The 25,368-nt window shown below is 41.2% G+C and overlaps 1 pseudogene; it reads right to left on the minus strand.

Annotated features, from left to right (window-relative positions):
- The window catches only part of LOC148019475 (uncharacterized), a 43,641-nt pseudogene extending 18,642 nt beyond the window's left edge, over nucleotides 1-24,999 (minus strand).
- Between the last annotated feature and the right edge of the window lie 369 nt (nucleotides 25,000-25,368).

Here is a 25,368-nt window from a genome sequence, read left to right on the forward strand (position 1 = left end):
CTCTCTCTCTCTCTATGATCTCCCTCTCTCTCTCTATCTCTCTTTCTACCTCTCCATCTCTCTCTATCTCTATCTCTCTCTCATCTTCATAGCCTCTCTCTCTACCTCTCTCTCTCTCTCTCTCTCTCTCTCTCTCTCTCTCTCTCTCTCTCTCTCTCTCTCTCTCTCTCTCTCTTTATGATCTCTATCTCTCCATCTCTCTCTCTCTCTCATCTTCTCTACCTCTCTCTCTCTTTCTTTATGATCTCCCTCTCCCTCTCTCTCTCTCTCTTTCCCTCCCTCCCTCTCTCTCTCTACCTCTCTCTCTATCTCTCTCTCATCTTCTCCCTCTCTCTCTACTTCTCTCTCTCTTTATGATCTCCCTCTCCCTCTCTCTCTCTCTCTCTCTCTTTTAAAAACTTTTTTTTCAATTATTTTTATCTCCCATTCCCCACCTCCCCCCCTCCCTCCCTTCCCCTCCTCTCTCTCTCTCTCTTTGTATTTCTCTCTTCCCCTCTCTCTCTTCCTCCCTCTCTCAATAAGCATGAAAATTATTAAAATAAACCTTCCTCCCTCTTCTTTTCCTTCTCTCCCTCTCTCTTTCACAAATAACAGACCACATTGAAAGCCACAAAGCAAGAGGCCGATGCCTACTTTGAAAGCTCCCTTCTTCGTGCGCTCCCTCCTCCACATGCCCCTGCCTTCTCGTGCTCCCACTCCTGCGTGCTCTCTTTTGCTTTGATTTTCCTTGCTCTCCGTGCTCACTCTCTTGCCTCCTCTCTCTCTCTCTCTCTCTACCTTGCTTTGAAAATGCAAAAAACTCACGATTAAACGCGCTGCCCTCTTTTTTTTGCTCTGTATACCGTTGCTATATGCATTGCTATATAGCGACACATTTTTTTTTGGCGCGACATTTTTTTTTCAAGTTGGATTGTGACGAGAATAGCGACGCCGAAAAAAAACGTCGCTAACTTGTGTCGCTATTTGTCTAATCCCTTGTAGTGCGGGTCTCCACCGTTTGGATCGTCTTTGAGTTTTTGGAACAACGGGTGTTTGATACAAAGGTGATTGTGTCCATACATGTGTTAAGAATCCATTGCTTCGAGCATTGCCAAGCCCAACCTCGATCTTGGTACACCAATTTTTCACACATGTACTGACGTGGAAAAATACCTCGATGGTGCTTTCATGGACATGCCACATCGGCAAAAATGTATGCGTGTCCCCATACCTCCATCGAGGTACATGGTAGCCACATAAGCTCAATGACGTGGAAGATTACCTCGATCGTGCTATGTTGAAAGTGCCACATACACAAGCAGGATGATGTGGTACAATACCTCGATCGACGTATGTGGCATCCATATAGGCATGTGATGTGGAGAAGACCTTCCACGCTAGAAAAAAAAACCTCTTCATCATAGTCCATGTCATGGAATATTATGCATGCACATCAACCTCGATCGAGGTATGATGCACATACATAACGACCTCTATCGAGGTATTCACCATACCCATCAAACCTCAATCGAGGTACGATGCACATACATAATGACCTTGATCGAGGTTCGACAACATACATAACAACCTCGATCGAGGTACGACCACATCATCACATAGATCTCGAATGATCATGTTTCTTATTCCCTTTAACTACCCTCGCATTCCATGATCGCAGTTGCATGCACATTCCTCGATCGAGGTTGTATCTCAGGACCTCGATCGTGATATGGAAAGTCACCATTTTTGGTGGATTGACCTCGATCGAGGTAATTATAACGTTTAAAGGACCTGATCGAGGTCTCCTATATTTAGAAAGATAACCGCGATCGAGGTCTTATCCTCCAAAATAGGAAAAGAAACCACGATTGAGGTATTTAATAGCTAGATACGCTTGCATGGACCTATATCGAGGTATTTATTGCGACTTTTTTGTTTAATTCCTCCAATTCTGACAGGGAAATATCGCCCGCTAGAATTAGTTAAAACTCGGATATCTTTTGAGGGAGACAAACAGAAATCCAAAGCACGAATTTTCCTCCACTATTGCCGCCCGAGTGCGAATATACATCGACGCCCAACGTTACCACCTGTATCACCACCCGCTGCCACGTCGCCATCTCCATCGTCGCCTACGTCACAGTGTGGTTTGTTGATAAACACTAACGAAAGCTTGGTTTCTTTCTCTTTCTCCATTTAAGCGTCATTCTCTGACAAATAGTTATTTGGATTTGTCACAGCGCCACCGCCACTTGGGCATTTCTCACGAGGAGCGCCGCCGCCGTGCCGTCGAGGCGCCACTGCCGCCGACTACCACCACCGTGCCACTGCTTCTGCTTCGATTGTATCAGCTTGAGAGTCGACCACATCAGCCACACCATGTAAGTCGACACCATGTTACCTTGCTTTGAGATTTTAGGTGAACGAATGAAATAATATCATCTTAGGTTAGCATGCATTGCCTTTTTCTCATAGGTTAAATCGTATTAAAAATTTAAAGTTGTTGTTCGTCTAGGTGTTAAATTTAAAGTTGTTGTTTATTCGCTTAATGAATGGATTGCATAAAGGAGTGAAAGCGGGCATTCCATTGATGGGGAGATTGCTTGAGGCCATATAAGGACTGTAGGAGGCGGCAGACATAATGAGGGTGGTCAGGATGGACAAAGTGGGGAGGCTGTACCATATAGATCTCTTCCTCAAGTTCGCCATTAAGAAAAGCAATCTCAACATCCATTTGGTGCATTTCCAAATCATGTTGGACTCCAACAGCGAGCAATGTATGCAATGATGCGAGGCAAAGTGTAGGGAAGAACATCTCAAAGTAATCCACTCCAGGCTCTTGAGAGAAACCTCGGGCTAAAAGCCACACTTTATAACGCTCAATAGAACCATCAGGACGGTATTTGTGCCTGAGAAGCCATTTACATGTAATGGGTTTGCGATGTGAGGGAAGAGGTACCACTACAACAAAAAGGCCTCATAGACGCACATTTAGACGCGATTTTTGAATACAGAGAAAAAGTTACGGGCGCGTCTATCCGCTCATCTATTTGCGTGTCTATCATTCTGCGTCTATAATCGCATATATCAATGAATTTACACGCACAAATAGACGTGCAATAGACGCACATATACATGCGCATATAGATACGCTGGTAGACGCACTTTTACAAGCACTGATAGACGTGAACGGAAAACAAAAAACGTTCTTTTTTAAAAGATATTTAATTTCCTTTTTTAATTTGAATTATCAAGCGTGTGTATAAGCACGTGAAGTCTGCATTATAGACATGCGAATAAACGCGAATTACCTGGAATTTAGACGCGTTGATAGACGCGCAAAACAGAACTAGAAAAAAAAAACCATTTCTCTGGTTTTTTTTTCCCCTCCCATACATCAGATTGTGTATTTGGGAAAAAAACAATGTATCTTACAGGCACGAGAATTGAAAGTAAAAGTCCATGTATTCATTATATATCAAAGCATTTAGAAGGGAAGTTTTGAGTACTTGCGACGTAAAGTGTGGCCACAAGCAGTAGGCTCAAAGAGATATCATACATAAACAAGAAAAGAAGGCCTCATGAGGAGGTATGGTGCTCCTCTACGAATCTGAAGAGGAAACATCCTCGCTAGTACCACCATGGCTACTAGCGTCGCTATCCCCCTCCTCGCTATGCTCCACATCCGGGTTCGCCTACACACACAAAAGATCAAGGTTGCTTACATAGACAAGGTGGAGAAAAAGTTATAATTAGTTATACTTTTAATAGGAAAGTAAGAAAAACATACCTCCTCTGGCTGTCAAATCCTCATGGCCCAGTTGTATTGGTCCTCAGTGATGAGACCCTCCTTATAAAAGTGAAGCCATGTCGCTGCGTGGTTATGCCCTCGATGGTAACCTACCTCTCTAGGGGTAGGTGTCCTACCAACAATGGTAGTCTGCAAAACATTTAGAGATCTACAAACAATTAGACGTCACAATATATTAGACTAAAATATATAAAGAATTTAAAGAAATATAAATTTAAAAAAAATAGAAATCAAAATATACTTACAAACTCTGCCTCCCACGACTCTCTGCCGCCCGATCCGTAATGCGACGATCCCATTGTTTCCATTTGGATCCGTCGCGCCTCTGCGTGCTAGCGACTCTCCACTTTCTCAGCTACTTTCTTCTTGGCTTTCTTCCACTCTACGCGGTGGCACATAGGTGGTTGGCTGTAGGCTCCATGCCCCTCCTCCAGCCTCCGTAATGAGTCCCTGGCCCGTGTCATGAGGTGGGATCCTTTGTTGTGAAGTATATCCCTGACTTTTGTACGTCCCCAATCATCTGAGAATTGCTGACCCTCAAGATTTGGGTACATCCTATGGACTGCCCTCAACACCTCCTGCCACAAGCCGCTTGTGCTTCAGCTGATGCACGTGGAGCACGTGGAGTACCTGCATGTGGAGTCTGGGAAGTAGTGCCAGGCAAAGACGTCAGAGTCGTCCCAGACATGACACTGAACACCTCGTCTGCTGTGGGAGAGCGGCCAAGGTGTCTGGTCATCTCTCCCATGAAGTCTTCCCTACTAGGAAAACCTCCAAAAAATGCATTGACCCCCCTACCAAAGGAGGCCAATGTATCATTCATGCGATCCACATCTGGGTCATTGCTAGATGAACCAGGATACGCCATCTGCAAAAAAAACACAGGAAAAAGACAAATTTATTTGCATACAAAAAATCATATATTACCTACATTTTCAAAGAGCTTTCTTTAGACATTGAGCATAACACTTAAGTGCTAATGCTTCTCTTAAACAAGAAAACTGATAAACACAAACATGGGATACTACACATACATATCATTGAACCCTTAAACTTCTCTATGGATTTTTCAACTACTTAGAAAAATGATTCACACACTATGCTTCCCAATAGTTTGTTTTGTTTCAAAAAGTCGGCTGAGATGAGATGGCTTAAGACAAAAGAGATGTAGAATAAGGTTAGTGCTCATATATGGCACATCCATGTTACAACTATACTTTAAAATTAATAGCTATCATAGCAAAAGGATAGATCCCTACTAAGGACAACTCTTTGGAAGGGTAAACATAAGAAAATTGTCCACTTTTAACATAATGGCACACTTATACTCATAGCCTTCATGAAGAAACATAGAGGTCATACTCTTTGTCATGAAGCACTAAGCTCTTCATTCAAGGATCACAAACAAAGAGCATTAACATACCACTCCTTTTGCAACTCCACAACAAGTGGAAATATCGAGTCACACTATTACATAATGATGTTTTATGTCGATTACGTTGCATTGCTACTCACATCACTATGATACATCACTTCTACGTGGCTTGCAACAATGGGTTTTGTGCAACTTAAGTTACTAGAAGTGCATTATTTAGGAGATGTTGTTTAACATTGACCAATGCATCAATGAAATGACAATGTTACTTAAGCAATATTTGTAGCAAATGAAAATGTGAGAGTAACCCACCATTTTTTTTGTTCCTCCTAGTCAATGTGCCATGCTTTCTCTTTCTTTCTCTCTCTCTCTCTCTCAATCATACAAACTCTCTCTTTCTTTCTCTTTCTAAAAAATACATGTCCAGCGCGTCTATCTGCGCATCTAAGATGCAGCACAGACGCACTGTCAGACGTGCATCCAAGGTCAATGCACGTATATAATCACATGTAGACTGCAGGTCAACATTCTGTGCAGCGCGTGTATCATCGCGTGTAAACTGCAGAGCACACGCGCTCTAAGACGCGCCCTCAGACGCTTTGAGAGGAAACAATTTTTGTGTCTATGTCTGCGTCTACACTGAGATGTAGATGCACTATCAGACACGCTCAGTCGGCCGATTTTAGACCGACAACTGCCATTGATGATTTACATAATGCAATACATAATGGAATCACAAATCCTAAATATACAGATAGAGCAGAGAGAGGAAGAGAGAAACACACACACAGAGAGAGAGAGAGAGAGAGAGAGAGAGAGAGAGAGAGAGAGGGACTCACCTTAGGTGTTTGGTGTGGCGGGTGGTGGCGCTTCTCCTTCTCCTTCTTCCTCTCCTTGGTAAGTTACCCTCCTTTGATGCTTGTTTGCTTGCTTGCTGCTTCTTCTTGTTCTCTCTTTCTTCCTCTCCTTGGCTTTCCTTTTTCCCTTCTTGTGTGTTTGAAATGAAATAAGAGGTGAGTCATGAGTAGGTGAGGCATGAAGAGACTGCATGTCGACTAAACTCAAGCTTCAGAACCACAAAAACCGCAGGAAAGGAAAGGCGTAATTTGAAAAGAAATGATTTAAGTATGGTTTGAATTTTGACATGTGTGTCTATTTTCGCGTGTATATGTGCGTCTATCGTTTAGGTAGACGCGAGTATAGATGCATAGATAGAAGCGGATATAGACGCGCATTTGGGATTTATCATAATTTTTTGTTTTAAGATAAGTTTTGATAGTGAATTCTTGTTAAGTTTTGATAAGTTAAGATAAGTTAAGATAAGTTTTAAGATGATGATTTTTGTGTACTTAAAATTAAGATCTTATGTAAACATATGAATGACAAATATTTTGATGTTGTCATGAATTAGGTTTAATCATGCCGACGTCGTCATCACGTAGTGCGGTGCAAGCTGGTGAGTCAATGAGCACATCCTCAAGTGAGGATGAAACATTGCGTCTTCATAATCGAGATGCATGGCTACGACGAAAAATTAAATGCATGTGTGATCGTTTTCGAGAGTGTATTTTTTGAGCATGTCGAATTGCAATGTCACACCTCAGCTTGTATGGAGAATGGGACCGAGAAAAATCACCGATATTCATAGTTTTTTTTTACCACTAAGATTGGATGTCTATGTTACAGGAATTATATATCAACGTACATGAAACTCCCTTTTGTGGTTGAGCAAGATGCGGTGCCACATCCTCAGATGCTCCGTCCCAGGCATTGAGAGGCTGCAAAACGTCGACGCGAGGAGGCAGAATCTTCAAGAAGAGTAGAGACTGACGAACATGATAGTAGCCCTTATGAAATGCCCCATCAAGTCGTAGAGGATGAGATTTTGGACAACATGGTACACCATCTATTTTTGCAACCAGTTCAGGGAGAAGGTCACTCTACGAAGCCAGATGATCCACTATATGTAGCATCATCTACTCCGTTGTATGAAGGTTGTACGTACTTCGTTCTTCGTGCGTCCCTCGAGATACTTAACTTGCAAACAATTTATGGATGGAGTAATGTCAGTTTGGATGCATTAGTGAAGTAGATATCAATTCAGTTTGGCTTATATATGAATCATAATATTAATTGTTAATTCTATTTTGAAATCAGACAGAAATATATGTTGGTGGTTTTTTAACTCACTTTTAAAATATATGTAGGTTATTATCGCAAATGCTTCCAAAAGGAAACAAATTGCCAACTAAGAGAGAGCAAGCAAGACATTACTTGACATCTCTAGGAGGCCTCGATTATGTCAAGATCCATGCATGTGTCAATGATTGTGTCTTATTTCGTGGGATTCATGAGTTCACATGAGAGTGTCCTGTTTGTGGCGAATCAAGATACGAAGTGGAGATGAAGTCAATGGATGTGCCTCGTAAGGTTTTGCGACATTTTTCGATTGTTCCACATATAAAACTTATGTTCAAGTGTAAGTCTATTGGAAAGCTCATGTCATGGCATGCTAGTCATCGTTCAAGTGATGGAAAATGGAGAATCCCTATAGGCACACCCGCATGGCAACATATAGATAATTTGTGGCCCGTTTTTAAAGAAGATCCAAGAAATTTGAGATTTGGTTTAGGTATGGATGGAATCAATCCATTTGGCATCAAAAGCACATCATACAGTGTATGGCCAGTGGTATTGGTGAACTATAATATTCCTCCATCCATGGCAATTAAAAAGGGACATGTGATGTTGTCCTTTCTGATTCCTGGAAAGCACAAGGTAAAAAACATGGACATTTACTTAGAGCCTTTGATTGAAGAGTTAGAAATGTTATGGAAAGGTATTGAGGTGCAAGATACAAGTGCATCTGCATCCTCTAGAGATTTCACATTGAAGGCCATGTTGTTGTGGACCATGCATGACTTTCCAGGATACGGAGAGTGTTCAGGTACATGTATATAACTCTATATTTAAAATTCAAGACTTGAATCAATTGCATTTTATTAATTCACTTGTTTTTTCAAGTTTAACCACGTCAGGATATCATGCATGTCCTATTTGCGGTCCCTCTCTAGTTTCCTCTAGGCTGGCACGTTTAAAGAAGGTTATCTACGACAATCATAATCGATTTCTTCCTATTGACCATCCCATATATGTTCTCCCTACTAATGGAATGACTCCACAATCTCTAACCATTCGAGATTGGAAGGAGAGATGGATTAATGCCGACAGCCACCCTCCACTCGGTGGTAAGAAGTACATTTATCTCGATTGACTTTAAAGTATTTAGCATGATGAATTGTTTACATAATATATTATTTGTTTGTTAGGTTCTCTATATTCTTTCATCTTCCATACTGGACTGAACTCAAGATCAATCATCTATTGGACCCCATGCACATATTCAAAAATGTTGTATCCACATTATGGGATCACTTGATAGGGGCTCGTGATTCAGTTAATGTAAGGGAGGATTTACGTAACATTGGTCCCATGAGACGAGCCTGGATACGCATTGGACCCAGAGGAAAGATTGAGCTACCCCATGCACCTTGGATATTGTCAAAGAACGAGGAAAAAATAGTGAAGGAACAAATATATAGCTTTCGAACACCCACAGGATGTATGAGATGTCTCAAGGGAGCCTTCATAAAGAAAAGGAAAAGAGGTGTGGAGCAACTATCTGGTTTGAAGTCCCACAATCGGCACAAAATGATTTAAGTAAGGGTATCTCTAACCATGAATATAGTAATTAGTGGCGTAACTATGTGTAAACTTTGGGGTATGATGACTTTTTCCTCAACTAATCATTTGATCTATGAATATTGTTTACCTTCAGTTCGTACTTCCTACTAGCATATCCCATTGTGCCTCCAAAGATGTACGTGATATCATTTACAAGATGGGAGAGCTTGTGAGGTGTGTATACATTGTATTTTTTCATTATAAATCTTTGAATTTCTACACAAAAATAAATAATTCTCAAATACATCTTGACAGATATGTGAGCTCGAAGGAAATTGATCCAAACACATTGCAAGATGCTTGAGTATTATCTGTTGAGGTGGTTTGTTTGGCGGAGGAAATTTTTTCTCCATCCATTTTGATTACTCAATTACATTTACTCATACATTTGATTGATGAGATCGCACTTTGTGGGGCAGTTCATGTAAGGTGGATGTTTTTTCTTGAGCGCTTCATGAAAACCTTGAAAGATTTTGTGAGGCAAAAAGCACGGCCTGAGGGAAGCATGGCTGAGGGTTGGTTAGTGCAATCATCCCTTGTTTATATCTCTGAATATCTTACTGAAGTGGATCCCTCTCAACCACGACTATGGAAAGATTATGAAGACTTGAGGATGACCTCTATAGTACCTCAAGGAAAAGGAATGAGTAAAGTGCTAACAAAAGAAGAACTTCGTAAGTTAAATAGTTTTTGTGTGCTCAATAGTGATGTTATGAGCAAATTGGTGACACTATATAATGAAGCAAGGGCAAGAAGAAAAAGCGAAAGACAAGAATTTCACACTAGATATGGACGTAATGTCTCATTTCTAGATCATCTAAATGCGCTCCCACATCATATTGACATAGATTGGTTACATGAGGAAATGGAGAGAATGGAAAAAGAGGAGGAAATTAATAGATCTCAAGAAGAGTGGAAATGTCACAACTCTATAGAAACAGAATTTGTATTCTTTTTCATTAATTTGTCTATATAATGATTTATTAAATTTATTTCCTTTGCACTAATTAGATATAAAGAAAAGTGCATTGGAGCTGGCCACTGATGAGTGGTCACAGGTTATGGTGGACCCACGCAGTGGGTTAGAGAAAAGATAGTTCACACTTCTACCTATATGACTCGATTGGGCGCCTGTGACTAGAACTCACGCATATCAGGGTTAGACTTGCACACAGAAAGGATTGATGCCGTGAAGTGTGGGGTAGATCCACCAGAACAAACAGTTACAATCAACAAGATGGCATGATCATGAAATGCTTGTATAATATGCATGTGTGGGCTGAAAGCTTGAAATGCACATTTCTTTGCATAGGAAAGTCACATGAAGATTCGGATAACATTTTTGCGATGTACACGGAAAAAGCTTTCATATGATACCCATATTGGGGGGTCCCTAAATTCTAGGAGATCCCTAAATTTTAGGAGCCTCGAATTAGCCTAAAAATGCTAGTCCTAAAAAATAGGGATGTCATTCTAAAAATAGTAAGTTCTGTACTCTGACTGTGCTTACTAAATTTGGTTGTTTCTATTCTTGACAGTATTCAACCCAAAAAGGAAGGCCATAAAGAAGAGACAAGTATCATGACACTTGTCACACAAGTTTCCAAGTGTCCCACCACTTGTCACATCTCATGACATGTGGCTGGACACTTGTCTTGTGCTACTCCACTTTCCCCTTTTGTACTAGCTCTCCCCTCTCCTATAAATAAGAGCTCGTTTTTCTTCATTGAGCATCATTTTTCTTTGCTGTAAACTCATGTACAGCACCCACAGATAGCCAGAAACTAGCCCCATCCATCCCCATCATCATCCCCCACTTCTCCATTATCAAAATCCTCCATATTCCCTCTTCTATCACTGCTGTTTTACAAGACAGCAAGCCTGTAAATTCATTACAGCACCTCCTTCTTGAGCTCTTTCTTCCATTTTAGCTACAAGAAGCAAGCTCTATCCTTGTACTGCTGATCAACGATGGAGAAAGGCTGAATTCCCCTTTTTCTTCTCTCATATTGTAAAGAAATCAGTTCTTATCATTGCATAATAGATAATGCATGTGTATTTGTACTTCTTTGCATGATCTTGTGAGAGTGAGAATTACTTCTTCTCACTCTCAGGTTGATTGTAACTGAGCTCTTCCCTAAGGGACTTGGGTTGAGCAGAAATACATTCCTTCGGGGGGGGGGGGGGGGGGTTGCCCATCTTCAACCCTCAATCTTGTCTCCATTACTTTTACATTTTCATGGCTGTAATTTTGTGAGTAATTTTCATTTTCAGCTTTAAGTGTTCATTCTCTTTTATATTAAATCTCGAAAACGAGCAAATATCATAATTGTTAAGCATACTACGTTGTTCGGAGCATTTACAGGAAATACGCACGAGGTTGCTTATCAAAGGTGAGATATACTATCAATTAATTTGTTTCTATAAGTTTTATTTTATATAAATAATTGATATGTTTGATCTTTTATCTTTTACTACTAGTGCACATTATTCAATGCACTTTGGTATGAGGGTAAACATCTTCGAACTCAACGTATAGATGAAAAGAGAAATACCCAAGATTGTGGTGTCCTTGCTTACTTCGAGGCTGCCAATGGTACCATGGAAGGTTATTGTGGCTTGATCCAATATATTCTGAAGCTCGACTTCAGACAATTCTTTATATATGTATTGGATGTGAAGTGGTTTAAAGAAGTGGTAATAAATGGTGAACATTACACAATCAGACGTCATCCAAGTGGTTTTGTAATCATTGACTCTACAAAATTTCACCAAAAAAAGAATGACACATTAGTACTACCTCAACAATTCGACCAGGTATATATGCAAAGGCTAATTTTTTTATATGTATACATGTGATACATATACACAATATAGTAAGTACTTAAGTTTTTTGCTTTTGTTTTTCAAATACAGGTTGTGTATCATCCAATGGTAAGCAATAACCGATGGTGATATACCATCCCTATATCTAATTGTTCAAAACCAATATATGGTAATATTACCGACATGGAGATAGCAGATGACAATCCAACAATTAATGTTGATGTGCATGATGACACCATAATGGATGATATGCGTGATATAGTACAAGATGAACCTTGTGATGATGTTCAAGGAAACGCAGAAGCAGATTATAATGTGATTGTCGATGATATTGATGAAGTTATTGAGCAATATACCAACACATCTAATAGTGGGATAGACTTATTTGTTTCGTTACCACTTGGTAACATAGACCTAGAAGTAGATAGTTTAGCAAGGGTTGATCTCATTGAAGATGAGATGGATCATTCACTGTAACATACTTAATTTGCTTATTGATTCAATGTGTATTCCTAATTCTATGCTTTTTATCATGCGCACACGTGCATACTCAAGAATCAATAATCAATTTTAAAGCAAGCATTGAATTTTCCATAATAAAAAGGAAGTATCTTTTATCATCTTCAAGTAAATAAAGAAATTACGAGATACATATTGCAATGCTTGCTACTAATTGTAAGGTTTCTGTCACTTGCCGCTAATTACTTATATCAGGCAACTGGAGGAACTGCCATTCATTAGAGAGCAATGAAAAAGTAATTATTAACTCTATTTTTTTAATTCAATGATTCAATGTGTATTCTTAATTCTATGGTTTTTATCATGCGCACATGTGCATGCTCAAGAATCAATTTCAAGTGGTTAAATAATTATTAACTTTGGTTTTTCAATTATGTGAATTGCTAATTTTAGGTGGTTAAATAATTGTGCGTCTGCTAGCGCGTCTATATTAGTGTCTATTTGCGCGGATATATAGACACAAAATCCGCGTCTATTTACACGCAGGTTTACACGCATTTATAGACTCTCTGATAGACGCGCCCGACTTTGCGCATCTAACATGCGCGTCTATGCATCGTTTCTGTTGTAGTGTACTAGAACCCATGTGTTATTATGAATTAAAGAGGTCATTTCAGCCTCCATTGCAGCACACCAAAGGTGAGCCTCAAGTGAGCCAAGAGCAGCAGCAATGCTAATAGTGCCATAAGGAGAAAGAGCATAATCATCAAGTGCTATAGAGGCATGAGAGGTCTGTGCCAAAGCAACATTAAGGTGACCAAGTATATTAGCTAGACTTCGAGTCTTTGTTGGAGGAGACTCGGTTGAGGTGGGAGAAGTAGATTGTGAGTTTGGAGGTACACGTGTAGGTCGAAAAGAAGAAGAACCTCCTCGACTAGAGTTAGGAGCTCATGAAGAGCTTGGTTGATTAGAAGGTTGGAACACAGGGCTCTCATAATGAAGGCAGGTAAAGGGGTTGCGAGGAACTCTTGAGGTAGTGGTGTGTTCAATAGGACTAGAGTTATGATGCAAAGGAATATTTGGTGTGGAGAGGCTTGCTGTAGGGGACAAGAGAACAGGGGAAATCACTTCTCGAGGAGTTGGTGTTATAGGTTGAGGACCAAGAGGAGGAATCATAGGGGGTGGAGGAGGTGAAGGAAGAGCAAGTACATCTGGTACAGGTATAGTGGACATCTCAAGGACTCCTGAAGAAGGACCAGGATCCATGGTAGTGGTGGATGATGGAGGAAAGTTTAGAGAAGTGGAGCTTGATGAAGGGTCAGTAGTGGAAGGGGTCACATTTAGCAAATGCTCTTGAAAGAAGAGGTCACGACTAAAGGAGAAGGTATGAGTTGTAGGATGATAGACCCAATATCCTTTGATACCAAATCGATCACCATAACCAACGAGAATGTCACGCTTAGCATGAGATGAGAGTTTGTCGTGCTTATCTGCTGAAATAAGAGTGTAGCAAGGTGACCCAAAGATGTGTAAATGAGAGATGTTTGGTTTCTCACCAGTCCATAGTTCATACGGAGTTTTATATGGAAGAGTGCGTGTAGGGAGCCGATTTTATACATAGCAAGCTATAGCATCAGCTTCTTCCCAAAAGGATTGGGAGACACTAGCAGTAAAGAGCATGGCACGCACAGTATTCAACAAGGTGCGATTTTTTTCTTTCAGCCACCCCATTTTGTTAGGGAGAGTAGGGAACTGTGAGCTGATGTAAAATGCCCTCTTGATTGCAATATGCCTTGAAGGCATTGGAAATATACTCACCACCATTATCCATGCGGAGGCAATGAAGGGGCTTGTTCAATTGGCGCTCCACAAATGTCTTGTAGTGCTGAAAATGAGTAAGCACCTCAAATTTGTGCTTGAGAAAGTACAACACTATGTACTTGGACCAATCATCAATAAAGGTGAGTATGTAAGAGGAACTTGTAAGAGAGACAATAGGCATTGAGCCACAAAGGTCCGAGTGGATCAACTCTAAGAGATCTTTGGTTTTGCTCTTGGACCTAAGGAATTTGGTGTGTGTCATCTTGCCAAAGATACACGCTTCGCATAAGGAAATGCGGCTCAAGTTAGGTGTAAATCCTATAGCCATCCTATGAGTCTGGATAGTACGCATCGCTTGGACATGAGGATGTCCCAAGCAGTAATGCCACAATAAGGTCTCCTCGTCATTTGAGCCATGGGCAGAATAAAGCTTCATGCTGGGGTGTATCACCTCAAGTCCAAGAGGGTACAACTTGCCTTGTTTAGAACAGATTAAGTGGGTAGGAACACCAGAAGTACCAGGTGTCTTGATGACACAGTAATTGTGTTGGAATTCCACACTAGTGCCATGTTTGGTTAGCTCATCAACCGAGAGAAGGTTCTTTGTTAGGCCAGGGACATAATAAATGTCAGGGACTATAGTAGTGGTGCCATTGGGTAGCCGCAAGTGTAGAGATCCTTTATTAGCAGCTTTATAGAGAGAGTCATCACCAAGTCGAACCTCAAATGAAGAGGATACAGGGTGGCAATCATGGAGCCAAGATTGGGTTCCCGTTGACGAAGGAAATTCGGTATGGCAGCCTCTATACTATGCCAAACCCCCTTCTGCCACAAAGTGAATGAGATAAGGGCACCACCTAATCATGGAAGAGCGGACTAGGACGCTATGCAAGAGGGAGAGGAGATTGTAAGGGAGAAGAGATGAAAACTAAGAGAGGAAGAGAGAGTGAGTGAGTGAGAATGAGAGAACTACGAAAAAATAGATGAATCAATAAACTTAAGAGATGGAGAAACCTCATGACATAACCAATATACACAATATGGACACCAATATCCTGGGCTTATTACATTGTAGAGCATACATAAGCTATAGTAAGAGAAGGAATTCCATAAGCTCATGAAGGTGAATGGGGAAGGCTCAATAGGGCTGAAGGAGGCCTCTTTGCTCTCTCTCTTCTTACAAATTACAAAGGAGAAGGCCTCTTTATATAGGCCTTGAGGGTGTTTAGGGAGGAGGTTAAGATGTAATAGGAATTAACACCACCAAAGCTGCATTAAGGCGGTTCCACCAATATGGAAGCTCCATCTAGATGTTTTGTTGACCAATTTGTACTTAATCAAGCTCCATCATAGGTGAGTTGTCTCCATTCTCCCCCCCATAGCTTGAGTCCAAGAGCTCTCCTATAAAAAAATATAGAGAATCTTCATAAAATAAGATCATATCTAGCAATAATAGAGAGAGAGTAATGAGAGTTCATACATTACTACTACAACTAAGGATGATTTGAGGGTGATTTAGGAGGGGAATTCTAATGGTTTATTAGCTTGAGAGAGAGGATAAGAGAGGGGAAAGGGTTGGGGTCTAATGAATGATGTTTTATGGAAGTGTTAAGTGTGGGGAAGAAAGTATGGATGTGTATTAAATTGGGAGGTGGTCTCCACTGCAGTTGGAAAAAGTTGGCATCTACCATTTTGGCCATATCTCCCGACTCGTAGCTCCAAAAAATTATAAAAAAACACCAGCCGAAACTTCAGCTCACGCGCTACAACTTTCATGTTGAAAAGTTTTTTTGGATCGGAGTGGAAGTATTTTTAAAAAATCTTACAAAATCATGTGCCTGATTTTTCTTCCACTAATGCTTTCAAGAAGGGTCCCATTTGGTTGAATTGTCATAAGGCTCCAAAGTCATGACATTATGAGCCTCACATGCCCTTTGGATGGCTCCAAATCCATTTCATATCTTTCCTTTTCACATTATACATTTTTCCTTCACCTTCCTCCATTGATCTTTACTCTTCACCCCCCCTTAGTAAACCGGTCCATGAAATATTTTCATCCAGTGATGTCTTGGATTTTCCAAGAGGTTGTTCCCACCCTCTTCTTTATTTCAAAGCTCCAAATGTACAAAAAATCAACAAAATGTTAGACAAATATTTTTTTGTGATTTTCTCGGATCATATGGCCCCCCCCCAACCTGGCTAGAGGTATTTATGTCTCTAGACACTCTTTGGTATCTTGAGCTAACCCCACCCTGATGTGATAGGGTTTTAAGCGCCATCCATTTACACTGGTCTTGTGAACTTTTCCCTCAATGTCTTGAAGTTTGTAGGAGCCATTGTTGAATTTTTTTGTGACCCAAAACGGTCCCTCCCACCGATAGAGAAACTTGCCATCCTTTCTTTTATCAAAGCGATTGTCATATCGAAGCACTAAAGATCCCTCCTTGATGTTTTTATCTGTTAGCTTCTGGTTGAAATTTTCTCTACGCTTCTCAGCTTCCTGGGAGTAGTGGTTGATGGCTTCTTCACAATCCAATTGTAGCCTCTCTAGGTCCAGTAATCTTTGATGTAACTTATCCTTTTGAGAGCCTACTATGCCACCTAATACTCGAAGGCTAGCTAATTTTACCTCAATAGGCAAAAGAGCCTCTTGTCCATAAACTAGATGAAAAGGTGTGAACCCTAACATGGTTTTGAAGGAGGTTCTGTAAGCCCATAGAGCTCCACTAAGGTGCTTGTCCCAATCCCTGGGCCTTGAATGTACCTGTTTGTTGATGATTTTACAAATCATTCCATTTACCTTTTCGACCAATCCATTGCATTGAGGGTAGTAAGGGGTAGAGTGTCGTCGTTGAATATCTAGCTTTTGCATGAGTTCACCCACCACATTAGCTCTAAACCCTGGTCCTCTATCTGATAGTATTTCAAGAGGGGTACCAAACCTACAACAAATGTGGTCAAAGATGAATTTACTCACTTCCTTAGCAGTGATTCTTCTAGTTGGCATAGCCTCGGCCCATCTAGTCATGTAATCTATCCCCATGATAATATACTCTTTTCCTGATGGAGTGCGTGGTAGAGGCCCTATGGCATCAATTCCCCACTTCTCAAAGGGTCCATAGACCTTGATTGGGGTTTGGGGTTCTGCTATGAGCCGTCGTGGTCCTGATTTCTGACATTCTTCACATGTTTGACACCAATATTTGACATCTCGGTGTAGACTGGGCGAAGTAAAGCCAGCTTGTAGAACCTTTCTACTTGTGATGTCGTGTGCAAAGTGGCCTCCACACACATCATCATGGCAAGCTTTTAAGATTTCTTCAATTTTCCATTTTGACGGCACTTTCCTAAGCACACCATCCTTACCAAGACAATACAAACTGTCATTTACTATGCGATATCTTGTAGCCTTCCGAGCTAGCCACTGTCTTTCTCCCTTAGTCAGGTGTTTGGGAGCTTCTCCTTGTTCTAAGAGATGTAGAATATCTTCTAATTCTTCCTTGCCTTGTCGAAGTGGGGGTTTGATAGCCATTGCTCCCACCATTGACTCATTCAGCTTTGATGATGCTAGATGGTCGGCATCTTTGTTCTAGTCTCTTGGCACATGATGTACTTGTGCCTCCCTAAATCTTCTCATAAGAGATTTGGCCTCTCTCATTTTAATAGAGAGGTTTATATTTTTGCATGCCCATGTACCTTGCATCTGCCTTACCAATAGCATGGAGTCTCCAAAAGCATTCAATCTCTCGATTGAATTACTAAGACACCAACAAAGACCATGAATTAAAGCTTGATATTCTGCCTCATTGTTAGAGTGGACACCTTCCAAGATGATTCCTTCACAATAGATTTTCTCTCCTAAAGGAGAGAAAACAACAATGCCTGTGGCTGCCTTATCCTTAGTTCTCTTGTATGCACCATCAAAGTAGAGGCTATAAGCATCTACAAGAGTTTTTATGGATGGGGGTGGTGGAAGGTTCTTTCTTTTCACCACGAGTTTTTTCTCATAGCACCTATTTGTCAAAATATCAGCCAAGCATGCCCGAGTTGTTTTTTCAACCTGCACTGTATAGTCAAACTCTTGAAGTCGGACCACCCACTTTGCTATTTTGTCAGAGATTTCCATATGTTGTAGTGCATAGGGAAACATATCCTCCACAGTGATGATCACAAACCTCTTTGGAAGTAAATATGGCCGAAATTTGGTTACTGCAAACATGAGGGCCAACACTAGTTGTTCCATGGAGGTGTAAGCCTTCTCTGAGGCTTTCATGAGGCGACTGGCAAAATACACAGGCCTCATGAAGGATGTTTTTGGATCTTTTTGTAGGAGAGCAGCACCAATGGCCTCTTCTCCCACACTAGGGTTTACAAAGAATGTTTCTTCCCAACAAGGCTGGAGGATTATAGGAAGTGACCCCAACATTTTCTTTATCTCCTTAAAATGTCCTTCGCTCTATTCACTCCATACAAGTGTTTCTTGGCGTGTCAGTTGCTGCAGGGGGTATATGGCCTGAGAGAGTAAGTGTATAAATCTACCCAAATATCTTAGCTTTTGTAAGAAGGAGACCAATTGTTTGATGGAGGTTGGGGAAGGTAGTGCTAGCAATGTTTCTACCTTATTTGGATCTACCTCAATTCCTTCAATTGACACTACATGCCCTAGTAGTGTAACCTTGCTTTCCCCAATGTGACATTTATCCTTATTTAGTTGTCCACCCAACCTAGCTAAGCGAGTAAATCCTTCATCAACCTTGCGTAGATGTATATTCCTTGAGCTGTAGATACAAAATTCATCTATGAAAACCCTTATGGACTTACCAAAGTAAGGTTGGAAAACCATATTCATGAATCGTTGAGAGGTTGGTGGGGCATTTGTGAGACCAAAGGGCATGACCCGAAAGGCAAAACAGCCCCATGGTGTGATGAAAGTGGTCTTCTTTTGATCCTCCTCTGCAATGCGAATCTAGAAGTAGCCAGAGTAGCCATCACATACCGTATACCGCTCATGTCCCGCTACTTCATTCAAGATTTCATCCTGAAATGGGAGAGGGAAGTGGTCCCTCTTTGTTGCAGCATTTAGCGGCTTGTAATCTATGCATACTCGCCACTTACCATTTTTCTTTGGCCTCACTACTACTGGGGAGACCCATTCTGAATCTTCCACTGGGTATATGAATCCTGCATTCAAGAGTCTCTTCACCTCCATCAACAGTGCATCCTGTTGCACAACTCCCAGTCTTCTCAATCTTTGTACTATAGGTTTGCTTCCTTCTTTGAGTTGGATGTGATGCTTCACTACAGTGACACCTATAATGTGAGTATAATCAGAAATAAACAATGATGCATGCTTCTTGAGAACATTCACATAACCCTCCCTTTCTTCATCCTTTATATCCTTGGATATCATCTTCTCTAGGCTAGCATCCCACACATCTTCTCCTTGGATTCTTGGGTTGTCTTCTGATAAGGTAGGTTCTTTTAAGGTGACGCCCATAACTTCGAGAGTGCTATCACTCTCTCCACTTGAACTCTCTTCCTCTTCTACTGATGAGGAACATCCACTTGAGCTCCACTCATCGGCAGACATTTCTAGTTCAAGGTTCTCTTGACGCCCACTCTTCAAGTTGTAAACCACCTTTTGATCGTGGCCACCCACCTTACGTGGCCTCAACTCCAGATCTCCTATTGCCCAATCTTGCCTAGCTCCGATGCCCATAAGCCAAGGTCTCCCTAGGATGAGGGAATATCCTTCCCCCTTTACTGGCATCACATAAACATCCACTGCTGCAGTGATTCCAAAAACAGAAACTCTCAAAGCTTTCACTACACCCACACATGTGACCGCATCATTGTTGGCCATCTTTGCCCTGAAGGTTGAGGATTCCATTACTTCTAAACCTAATTGATACATAAGTTTTTCTGTCATGACACAAACCTCTGCTCCACTATCGATGTATGTTTTTCGAATCCGTTGACCTTTAATTTGAGCCTCCACTATAGGCACTATATCTTTGAGTCCATATACCTTGATTGCACTAACCATTTTACCTTGCCTTGCCCTTGTGCTTACCATTTTTTACCATTGTCGTCGTAGCTTTGGAGAGGCATGAAGTAGTTGTGGCCAAGTAATTTTTGGCCCTTGAGAGCTCACGTCTACTACCAGATCATAAGGTTGTGTCCGAGAACCCAAAGGGAAGTCAGAGATATCAATTTTAGACCTAGTTCGAGTCTTTCTCTTCTTCCCTTCATCTCAAGTTCCCGTGATGTACTTGCCTCATTGGTTGCTTCCTTGCTTGCCTCAGTCTGGACACGTACCCACTTGATAGGCATGGTCTCTACTACATCTACCTTCATCTTACCTCTTGCTATTTCTTCTTGGAGCCTTCTATCCCTGACCACCTCCTCTATTTTTATGACATTAACATTTGGTTGAACAACAGGGGTTTCAGCTTGAACATAAGGTGGTTGTAAAATTGCAGGTCGTGATTGCTCTTGCTCTTGAGTCCTAGCACGAGGAGGGCTTACTTGTTGTCGAGGACCTCTGCCAAGGTGATCATATCTTCTAGGGTGAGGACAATTGTACATGCCATGTCCATTTTCTCCACAATTGTAACACAACATCTCCCTTGCTTGTCGCCGCATTTGTGGTCGATTCCCACCATTCCCCTCGATAGGTCTTCTTGCACCTTGCACAAGATTCACTCTCAAACCCTCTAGTTGATTAGTAAGATTGTTTATTTGTTGGATCATGTCTTCTTGACCTCTAACACGGCCTGGTGCATTAGATACATTTGGGGAAACTTGAGAGGCCTCCATAGTTGTGATGTTGTTTCCCAAACCTGCTTGGCTAGCTTGGGCTTGGTACAGAATCTTTCGATTCTTTTCCCTAGTGATTCTCAAAGCATCTTCAAAAGTGTTTGGAAATTTCACCTTTACCTTCTCCCTGAGCAAGGGATACAAACCTGAAATAAATCGATCCTTTTGAAGGCAGTTTGAAGCTCTCTCTCCAGGGTTCAGGAAGTCTGACCACTGCCCCCAAAGCTTCAAAAACCCTTCCTCATAAGTTGCATAACCATAAGGATCACTTTGATGGAGGGCCAAAAGCCGTTGCCATAACTCTTCAGCTGAGTTAGTTTATTGAAATCTCTGCAAGAAAGCTGCCTTCAATCCTTCCCATTCAGCTCTTTGGGCCGGATTTAGAGTTTGGAACCACATTCTAGCTTCTTCCTTGAGCACCAAAGGAAAAGCCCTCAACTTTAATGCTTCATCATCCCTCCCAGAGACAAGGAAGGCCATCTCAAGGTTGTCCAAAAAATCCAATGCATTTTCTCCATTGCGCCCAAAGAAGCTTGGAAATGCCATGTTGCCTTAGTAGAGTACAAAGATGAACACGTCTAGACTTAAGTTGTATTTTATGAGGGGAAGGATGAATGGGTTTACAGATGCATTGATTTCAGCAAGACGTCTAGGTCCCAATATGCTTCTAATAATGCCTTGGAATCTAAGCTTTGTGCTAGCTACAATATGCACAGTTTGCATAGCAAGTGGACGGATAGGTCCATACAACTCGTTGTGATTCATGAGAAACTATTATAATAGGATAAAGACACGTACATTGAAGGATGCATTGTAGTCTAGCATTGGGAAGATTATAGGTTCTGGTGATACAAGAATCTCCCTTAATCTTTCAGCCCCAAAGTACATGACAAGACGCTGGTGGAAGAAAATCTTCCTACTGATGCATACATTAACTTGGATGTTTTGTACAGAGTGGAAGGTGTAGAAATTCGGGCCATTATTATTATTCATGAGTAGAAACTACTTAAGGGAGTAGAGGAAATGCACTTTCTTGAATTATGAAGGATTTTTCCCCGAATGTTTCTTTTGGGATCCCACCAACTTTGCTATACGGAGAATTTACTCACCAATGATTGTTCTTGCCTTGGTGTGTCCATCCTCGGCGACATATATTTCATAAGGTGTGATGGCCACCTTTTCAACCACACCCAACCTTCGAGCTAACAACAGTTGAAGGTAGTCTTCATACTTTGCACTTCTACAAAACTCCACACCATTCATGCATAGTTGTCCTCCTTTGATGTGGATTAGGCCAGAGAGAGTGAGGGATTTGATGATTTGGAGACGAGGACCTCTCGGAAGGGCTTTCACTTTGTTTGCAAAATACTCACCACAATTATGAGAACCTAGCAATTGATGGCAACATATTTTTTTCCCTTGTGAGATAATGGAATTTCTAAAGTGAACACCTTTTACCTGCATGCGTGCCGTCATCCGATAGGCATACTTTCTTTCTTGGGCTTCCTTGGGAGACCATTGTGGGAGTTGTGGACTTCGATCAGCTTCAAAAAGAGTTGGTGAAGGCGTTGGAGAAGAGCCACTTGGAGTACTTGTTGTAGAGGATGCACCACCATGTGTTGTATCGTCCCGCATGGATGAGAATGTCCTCAGTGGGGGCACCAATTTATGACGAAGGAAATTTGGTATGGCAGCCTCTATACTATGCCAAACCCCCTTCTGCCACAAAGTGAATGAGATAAGGGCACCACCTAGTCATGGAAGAGCGGACTAGGACGCTATGCAAGAGGGAGAGGAGATTGTAAGGGAGAAGAGATGAAAACTAAGAGAGGAAGAGAGAGAGAGTGAGTGAGAATGAGAGAACTACGAAAAAATAGATGAATCAATAAACTTAAGAGATGGAGAAACCTCATGACATAACCAATATACACAATTTGGACACCAATATCCTAGGCTTATTACATTGTAGAGCATATATAAGCTATAATAAGAGAAGGAATTCCATAAGCTCATGAAGGTGAATGGGGAAGGCTCAATAGGGCTGAAGGAGGCCTCTTTGCTCTCTCTCTTCTTACAAATTACAAAGGAGAATGCCTCTTTATATAGGCCTTGAGGATGTTTAGGGAGGAGGTTAAGATGTAATAGGAATTAACACCACCAAAGCTGCATTAAGGCGGTTCCACCAATATGGAAGCTCCATCTAGATGTTTTGTTGACCAATTTGTACTTAATCAAGCTCCATCATAGGTGAGTTGTCTCCATTCTCCCCCCCATAGCTTGAGTCCAAGAGCTCTCCTATAAAAAAATATAGAGAATCTTCATAAAATAAGATCATATCTAGCAATAATAGAGAGAGAGTAATGAGAGTTCATACATTACTACTACAACTAAGGATGATTTGAGGGTGATTTAGGAGGGGAATTCTAATGGTTTATTAGCTTGAGAGAGAGGATAAGAGAGGGAAAAGGGTTGGGGTCTAATGAATGATGTTTTATGGAAGTGTTAAGTGTGGGGAAGAAAGTATGGATGTGTATTAAATTGGGAGGTGGTCTCCACTGCAGTTGGAAAAAGTTGGCATCCACCATTTTGGCCATATCTCTCGACTCGTAGCTCCAAAAAATTATAAAAAAATACCAGCTGAAACTTCAGCTCATGAGCTACAACTTTTATGTTGAAAAGTTTTTTTGGATCGGAGTGGAAGTATTTTTAAAAAATCTTACAAAATCATGTGTCTGATTTTTCTTCCACTAATGCTTTCAAGAAGGGTCCCATTTGGTTGAATTGTCATAAGGCTCCAAAGTCATGACATTATGAGCCTCGCATGCCCTTTGGATGGCTCCAAATCCATTTCATATCTTTCCTTTTCATATTATACATTTTTCCTTCACCTTCCTTCATTGATCTTTACTCTTCACCCCCCCTTGGTAAATCGGTCCATGAAATATTTTCATCCAGTGATGTCTTGGATTTTCCAAGAGGTTGTTCCCACCCTCTTCTTTATTTCAAAGCTCCAAATGTACAAAAAATCAACAAAATGTTAGACAAATGTTTTTTTGTGATTTTCTCGGATCACCGTTATATGATGTGTAGCTCCAGTATTAAGATACCAATCATCAACATGAGAGTTGGAGGTAGCAATGGCAGCATAGAGATGCATAGTGGTTACTTCATCACTCAAGTCATCAACCCCATAGGCTAAGTTTGCATTCATGCGAGAGTTGGAAGGGCGAAGTTGATGCCTCTTTGTGCGGCAGTGGCGCTCAGTATGACCTCTACGATGACAGAAGTTACAGATAGGGACAATGTGAGTGGAGGCAGAAACACCTTGATTATTACGAAAGTGAGGAGTTGAAGAGAAGTGCATGAATGGCTGGCGTGATTGTCTAGAGGAGAAGGGTTGTAAAGGTGAATTAGCTTGGGAAAGCAATTGAGATTGGTGGGAGTTAAATTTTCTAGGGCGAAATCGAGAGAGTGGACGAGAACCACTAGCAAGCATGGCTAAAGGTATAGTGGGAGAGGTGGTTGAGGAGGCGGGTGGAGTTCTTCCCCGATTGCAGATTTGATCTTCTTATGTTATGTTAGCCAACAAAGTTGTGAGTTTTAAATTAGGTGTATTAGAATGTTGTGAGACAAATGATTGCCATGTATCAGGTAAAGCTGCAAGAAGTATGTTTACTTGAACCTCCTCGGGAAGGTGTAGGCCTGCAATTAGTAGGTTGTCATTTGCAGATTGCCAAGCTTCGAGGAATGCTTCAGTTGTAGGGTAATTCATCATCTGAATCTCGTTTATTTGCTTGTGAAGGAGGACACGTGAAACAACATTGGTTAGTTGATACTAAGTTTTCAAGAGGTCCCACGTTTCTTGAGCGGTTTCTAACGTCCGAACGAGCTGTAGTTGACGATCACCAAGATGCAAGATGATTTCAGTTCGGACTTCCAAATCTTTCTTCTTCCAAGCAGCTTTCTCAGCATCAGTGGGTGCTTGGGCACCAGGCACAACAGGTTTCTTGGCAGGATCAGGTTCGGAACCATCAGTAACGCCCCAATTACTAGCATTTTCAAGGAGCATCTTTATATGCAGGCTCCATGGAAGGTAATTGCTACCTTGCAGCTTTTCGATTTGATAAAACTTCGATAGGGATGAAGATGATGATGCTGCAGCCATGGCTTCTTGAAGAGTCCGGATCAGATCAGGAAGCAATGCTTGCAGTAGAAAGCGTGAGAGCACTAAAACGTCAAAGAGTTAGTAGTTTTCAGCGAGTGATACCATGTAGACAACTACATACAGAACTGTGTATATAGAGAGAGAGAGAGAGAGAGAGAGATGGTACGCAGGAGCACGAACAGTAGGAATGAACAGTTATGTTTTTTCATTGTGTTGATTTGGTTATACAAGGCGATGACCTCTCGGCCATCGCATCTGTTCAGTTATTTTTTTAAAATAATTGGTTATTACGTAAGTACATAAAAGTACATATTTGTTTAATACACCAATAACCCAAAGATCAGTGCCGGAATCCTAGAGCTTTTCATC

Source organism: Lygodium microphyllum, chromosome 20 (assembly GCF_053477565.2).
Source record: "Lygodium microphyllum isolate KBCC chromosome 20, Lygodium_microphyllum_v1.1.10, whole genome shotgun sequence".
Classification (NCBI taxonomy): Eukaryota; Viridiplantae; Streptophyta; class Polypodiopsida; order Schizaeales; family Lygodiaceae; genus Lygodium; species Lygodium microphyllum.